Source organism: Schistocerca piceifrons, chromosome 8, assembly GCF_021461385.2.
Source record: "Schistocerca piceifrons isolate TAMUIC-IGC-003096 chromosome 8, iqSchPice1.1, whole genome shotgun sequence".
Classification (NCBI taxonomy): Eukaryota; Metazoa; Arthropoda; class Insecta; order Orthoptera; family Acrididae; genus Schistocerca; species Schistocerca piceifrons.
The window spans coordinates 387003657-387011178 of NC_060145.1; the positions used below are offsets into that span (position 1 = coordinate 387003657).

The 7522-nt window shown below is 41.1% G+C and overlaps 1 non-coding gene across 1 annotated transcript; it reads right to left on the minus strand.

The window, feature by feature from the left end:
- Positions 1 to 1665: 1665 nt before the first annotated feature.
- On the minus strand, positions 1666 to 1739 carry Trnai-aau. The gene has a single exon. It is a non-coding gene; the product is annotated as a tRNA-Ile (tRNA).
- Positions 1740 to 7522: the final 5783 nt, after the last annotated feature.

Here is a 7522-nt window from a genome sequence, read left to right on the forward strand (position 1 = left end):
GCCGGGGTGACTGAGCGATTCTAGGCGCTACAGTCTGGAACCGCGCGACCGCTACGGTCGCAGGTTCGAATCCTGCCTCGGGCATGGATGTGTGTGATGTCCTTAGGTTAGTTAGGTTTAAGTAGTTCTAAGTTCTAGAAGACTGATGAACTCAGAAGTTAAGTCCCATAGTGCTCAGAGCCATTTGAACCATTTTCGGATACCTAGTGAGACGGCATGTACCCGTTCACATGCAACTGTTTTTTCCATGACGTCTTGTAATAAAGCAACCTGTGTTTCACACTAGTGGTCCTGAACTCCTACTGGTTTCTGGAGATAGATTCCTTTTCCTTTCCAAACGGTATAATCGTACAGTTTCAAATACTCTGTTCGATCGTGCAAGAGATTGACATTTAACGATATGAATGTGGCGACCTGAAGAAGACTGATGGAAGAAATATGTTGCAACTAACAGAATCTTCAGTAAATGTCAGTACGAATATCTCTAGCCTTGAACGAGTTATACACTCTGCAGCGGGAGTGTACGCTGATTTGAAACTTCCACGTTGATTAAAACTGTGTGCCATACCGGGACTCTAACCCGAGACCTTTGCATTTCGCCAGCAGGTGCTCTAGCACCTGTGCTACCCAAACACGTCTCGGGACTGGCCTTCACAGTAGCAGATACAGGGCAAAGGTTTGGGTACTGGTCCGGCGCAAAGTTTTAACATGGCAAGAATTTAATCATCCCACTCAAAAGACTTAGTAGGGTACAGTGTATCAGAAGAAAAATTTAAATACGTCTTACAAGGAAGCATCATCAACTTGACATCAAATTTTATTAAGATAAAAGCACACTTTCAAGACAGCCCCAGCAAACGATCCCTAGCGAAAATTTAGGCCATAATTCTGATAATGTAGTTTTTAGTAACTTAAAATCTCACACTTTACACCAAAACAGATGCGTTGTAGATTTACAGTCGTATGTCTAGCTTATACAGTAAGTAAATTATAGCATCAGTATGAGTGTCTAACAATTTAGGTAGTGTCTAACAATATAGGTAACCTCTGAGAAGCATCAAGTGGAGATTTTAGAGTGCCATAGGGCAAGTGCTTGAATTCTACATGGTAATGGCAGTGCTAACGTTGCTTCGTGGATGTGGAAAATGGGTATTACGAAAGCAAACGACTAAAAGGGTAAACAGCTCACTTATGATATTACTTAGAAGAGCAGCAGGTGCACATTATTGGGAAGAAACAAAAGTGAAAACATTAAGCATACCGTATTGACCTTGAGTGGAGAATAATGAAATAGAGAAATAAACAGACTGAAAATATACGTGAAATAACGGACACACTTATTAAAACACCATTGAAATTAAGATTGTGCAATTCATGTTACAGCAGAGAGAGCAGCGTTTTTTGTTTTTTGAGCGAAATACATACTACGTAAGTAAGTTTTTATTTCATACTTCACAACATGAAGTGCCAATTGATAGGACACATTCGTCAATCGTTAGAAACAATGCGTTATGAAATCAACATCTCATAAAAAAGAAGAAGAAGTCAAAAGATTTATCACCAGTTCCTGCACGGAATCAACATGCAGTGTGTTTGAGGAGAAATTTCGAGTTTCTGGACCGTATAAGTTATTGTCGCGTATTTTGTAATAGATTGGTAAAACAGTGGCCCGTGGGGGGATCGAACCCACGACCTTCGCGTTATTAGCACGACGCTCTAACCAACTGAGCTAACGGGCCCACGTATCAGAAAAGCTTCTACGACGTTTAAACAGAGTCCGATCGCTACTTTCTCAGAGATCAAATAACATTTTAAACACATTTGTGAAGCATTGCCGCACCAATACGTATGGGAGTCCTTTCCGTACTGTGACTGCGGCGAAGAGGTGGAGAACAGTACATCACATAACACCTGGCTGTTTCCTCGGTGCATTTACAAGGACAGTGGAAGGCCTTCACAATTTATCTGACTGGATTTCAATCATGGGCTTAGGAATGTAAACCCATTATGAACTAGAGATTGTGTGTATCTATGTTAAAAGGTATATATTTGTTGTAAACAGTTACGTAGTACTTTCTCGTCTCTTTATAAGGTGGATAAATAAATAGTGTTAATGCACCAAAAACAAAAGTAACACGTATTTGTTACTGTTTAATTCAGGATGACTTTTCCAAGGCTTTTAATCCAGAACCACTATTTATATTCTTCGTCTGTTATCAGTGACGACCGCATAATCTGCTGACGGGAAGACCGTGCAGAAAGTATCCACATATATCTGGGCAACCGCAGCAGCCATGTGTGTAACAGCTTATCTTCTGCAGCTACTACAGGTTTTAATCTTCAACGATAGTCGATAGATCAAGTTCTTAACTACGTAGATGAGTTCGTGTGGTTTCCGGCCTTATGTCTGCAACTTCTAGTTGATGTCTCTAGCGAGGCTACTAGAACACATGCAAAACCGAATACGTCACCAAAGTTTCGAACTTTTTAAATGAAATAATTTCATTTTGTGTGCTGGTTACTTGCTGTGAGAACGATATTGGTCGACTATGTTACTGCAGAAGTGAAACAGCAGTCAAAGCGGTGGACGGAACTCGGTTGTCGCCCGCCAAAAATGCGCAGGCCGTATCATCTGCAATAGAGGTGGTGTTTACTCGGCTAGAAACTGCATTCTCGTAGGATATCACCTTGTAAAGGCAATAACTAGGTAAAGCTATGCCAGGATTCTCGGTCAGTGGGCGAAAAATAAAACGTGGAAATTGGTCTGGATTGGAAACGAAAGGATACCATCTTTTGTCAGAATAATAAACATGCCCACAAAGGTGTTATATCAATGGGGAAAACTATTCCAATAAATCTAAAACTACCATTTTCCATTTCTAATACTGACTATACCCTTTCGACATATTTCATATTGTTTTATGTAACCCGTACATATTTAAACGATGTGACGTACTCCAGATGTTCGCCACTAATCTTCTAATCGGATATTATCGGTGTATTTCTCGCTGTTATATACATTATCTTCCATGTATACACACTTGCCTTTCGTTACATCAAGTGAAAATCACGTAAAAGCTTGCAGCACTTCCTAACGATCGTATAACCACGATATTTTCCCGTAACCTCAGCATCGTCAGTGAACACGTCGGTAGTCATGTTGCTCTTGATAAATAGTTTGTACATACTGAGAAAATTAGTGGTCCTGTCATTTGCAGTACAGTATAAAGTACTGGGTTTTATTAGCTAAACATTCTTTGAATTGATTACGTGTATGCGGTGACATTATGCATTGCTGTATCTTGTTATTAGTCGACAGTGTGGTATGTTTTTCTGAAACCTAATGAAACGGCATATAGCTGTTCACATGCAACTGCTATTTGCATAACGTCATGTAATAAAGCAACCTGTGTTTCACACTAGTGGTCCTGAACTCCTGCTGCTTACAGTTTCAAATACTCTGTACGATCGTGCAAGGTATAGATTTTAGCGATATGAATGTGGCGACCTGAAGAAGACTGAAGGAAGAAATATGTTCCAACTAACAGAATCTTCGGTAAATGTCAGTACAAATATCTCTAGCCTTGAACGAATTATTCACTCTGCAGCGTAGTGTGCGCTGATTTGAAACTTCCACGTAGATTAAAACAATGTGCCGGTCCTGGACGAACCCGAGACTTTTGCCTTTCGCCTGCAGGTGCTCTCAAGCACCTGTGCTACCAAAACACGTCTCAGGACCGGTCTTCACAGTTGCACATAAAAGGCAGAGGTCCTGGGTTTGACTCCGGGTCCAACGCAAAGTTTTAAGCTTTCAGGAATTTAATTTCTAATCCCGCCCAAAAGAGTTAATAGATGACTTGTTTTAGATAAGTCGGTGCAGTGTACCAGAAGAAAAATTTAAGTACGTCTTACAAGGAAACATCACCAACTTGAAATCACATTTTATGAAGATACAAGCACACTTTCAAGACAACCCCAGCAATCGATCCCGCCCGAAAATTTGGACCATAATTCTGATAGTGCAGTTATGACCTTATGGATGTACAGCTTTTAAACTTTCGCGCTCCCTCTACAGCCGCCTTATATCCGAGCCCGAAGCACTATACAGAGGCGATAACCAGAACCCTTCCACTCACGGGATGTCGAAAGCGAGGGCAGAGGAGGTGGGGGAAAGTGCCACGTCTGCCCAACGTGTGTCAAAATCTTATTCGAGAAACGCATGTTGATCTGTGCGAAAAGTAAGTAAATAATATGATAACGTAATATGTCTGTCTTACGCACACAGACGTTCAATATTACTCATATTTTAACAATATTCCCACCATATACACTTCAAAATTAAAATGGATACACCTAAGCAACTGAAGAATTTACTGGTTTTCGGTTCACAGTTTAATCATTCCCATAACGTTGAACAACAGCGCAGCTGCTGCAAATTTACGTCCAATTAACAGTGTTAGTTTTACAATAAAAAAATGGACAACATCGATGATAATAACTGAGCAGCGTTACGCTATTTCTGTAATGACACATACACTTGTTTCATTCGTTTATACTGTATTCGTGCATCACAACATAAAATCATGGCGGTAAAAAAGAAAGAGAGTTGTCATTACGTCACAAAGTTGTAGCCGACATCCGTCATCTTACATAGCCCAAAACATTTGGTTCACCGCATTTAAACCTCCGTGGCTCACCGTCGTGACACTGCCTTATGATGTCACTCTTACAAACACGTTCCCGGTTTCGACTATTGGGGACATCTATCGACTTTTTTAGTCGTATCCCAAATAGTGTCTGGTGCTTTAATTGTGTGGAGACAAAGTTGTTTCATCGAAAATGCCAGCTTGAGTTTGTACTTACGGGTGTGCTGATCGTAAGCTGAAGTTTAAAAAAATCACATTTCATTCGTAAGTGCAGCCATTAAAGCAATATTTTCTTTTGTACGTATGACTAGTGCTTGGCGCTGTTTACGATTATTGTTTCCTGTATTTTTCATTGCCTTCCAAATCGCAAACGCCTCTACATTCGAGCGTCTTTTTATCAACAGTCTCGTCCGCTCACAACACGTGCGACGTGACCGCCTTTATAAATACTCTGGCTAGAAAAGCCGGAGATAGCGGTCGTGTGTGTGTGTGTGTGTGTGTGTGTGTGTGTGTGTGTGTGTGTGTGACGCGCACGCGCCGTTTGCTTCCTTTCTGAAGAACGCTTTGGCCGTATACTTACGTGAGCTACCTTTTCGTCTTGCCTCCCTGGCTGCCGCTCGACGTGTGATTAGCAATCCATCCGCTTGACAGTATAGCTATTCCCGCATGAAGTATGTCTTAAATAATGAACTACGCTCTAACAGGAAGATAAATACAACGCCAGGAGAAAACAATGGCATTCATTACGCCGCATTGGGGTTGTCTGTAGCACAAACAGGGTTTGTTCACAAAGCTGCAACCAAAACTTTCCACGAGTTAGCAAATTATATGAAATGCCTGACACAGTGCTAAGTAAAATTTGGAACTAAACTGAAAACGTTTCTCTTTTACAACTCCTCCTGTTATGCGGAAGACTATTATTGTTGTATGTAATTGGTGATGGGTAGGAAAATACTGACTTACATCTGTCGTTAAATAAAAAACAAAGAAACTAAGCGTGGAGACATATTTCTAAAAAAATATTGATGATCATATAAAATGACTCGGTTCACAAAATTAAGATTTGTCGTGCAAATGGTACATGGACCATGCAACTAACTAACCAACTAACCGACTCTTGGTATATCATAAAGCATGGTATAGACTTACATACTTTGAAAACCTTAAAATGAGATTCAAAAGTAAAATGAAGCAGATGATCAAAGTAGACGTACATTCCAATCGTGTTTCGTTACTCCTGAAAAGGTGACGGAGCTACTGGCGAGAAATATTCTAGCAAAAGAAATAAATTGGCTATTGTTGGAAAGGCAGGCCTATATGTTACATAGGTCAGGCTATTATTACTAAAAAAATAACGTACATGCATCATAAAGCAAAATGTCCATTGTGCGATGACTAAGCGTTTGAGACGTTTCATGTAATCGCGTTTATAGTATTATACAGCGTTTTTACTCTGTAAATTGCTGGTATCGGTCACACATTGAATGACACATCATAGGTAAGATTTCAAAGTGAGGACACATGTAAACTACAGTGAGACTAATGCACTGACAATCTAATAAAACAAGAATTCTATCTTTATGGAGGTTTACTCCTATGCAGTTTACTTGTTTGACATTTAAATAACGGTTTACTTTGGTAGACACATACAAGGCATGATAGCATGAATTGCTTCCTTCTTTATTGCATACATTTATGATTCAAATAGTTCAAATGGCTCTAACCACTATGGGACTTAACATCTGTGGTCATGAGTCCCCTAGACTTAGAACTACGTAAACCTAACTAACCTGAGGACATCACACACACCCGTGCCCGAGGCTGGATTCGAACCTGCAACCGTGGCAGCAGCGCGGTTCCGGACCGAAGCGCCTAGAACCGCACGGCCACAGCGACCGGTGTGTATGGTCTAACGAAGGACACGAACGTAAGGTTGTTTTTTTAAAGTGGAATTACAAGAATTATGAAAGCACCCTTTTCACGTCACTTCATTCTCTTGTAGGTTATTCTAAATATATATGCAAAGAACAAGTTACGTTATCGAGGCCAAATGTGTCGCATTGCTAGAAGAACTACATATTCAAGAACAGAAAAACATTCGAAATTGCCTTCCTGCCACTATGTTATTCATGTAAGCACTGCAATTTTTTGTGTTTAAAACAGCTGTTGCGTGCACACGACAGAAATAATGAAGAAGAAGAAGAAGAAGAAGCAATCGTGAGCAGTAGTCTTCTGATGGTCTGGGCTAAATGAGATAACGGCATTCTCCGCCCGCCGGCCGGTGTGGCCGTGCGGTTGTAAGCGCTGCAGTTTGGAACCGCGTGACCGCTACGGTCGCAGGTTCGAATCCTGCCTGGGCACGGATGTGTGTGATGTCCTTAGGTTAGTTAGGTTTAAGTAGTTCTAAGTTCTAGGGGACTGATGACGTCAGTAGTTAAGTCCCATAGTGCTCAGAGCCATTTGAACCATTTGAGCCATTCTCCGCCCACTCCGGTTTCAAAACAACGTGCAGCCCAAGTCTGTAGGGGCGTCTCCCTCCTTTCTTTCCCTCCGTGATAAAAATGTTGAAAGCCGAGAGATCTCTGGCGCAAACCACACGATAGAAACCGCCCACTGTGACACAATGAACAAAGCATGGTACCAGCGTCAAAATTGTAATGCGTAAAGCTCTTACTGTAATGCACAGTACACAGTACTTCGCGCTTGGGCATTAAGCGATTGCAGTGGGGCGAGGCGAGTACCAGACAACCGTTTGGCGCGCATGTTTAAAAGCGGAACGCTCAAGTCGTATGTGCGTAAAATTTAAATTATGGCCCAAATTTTCATACACAATCGATTACTTGGGATGTCATCTTACAACAGTGCTTTTTTCTTCT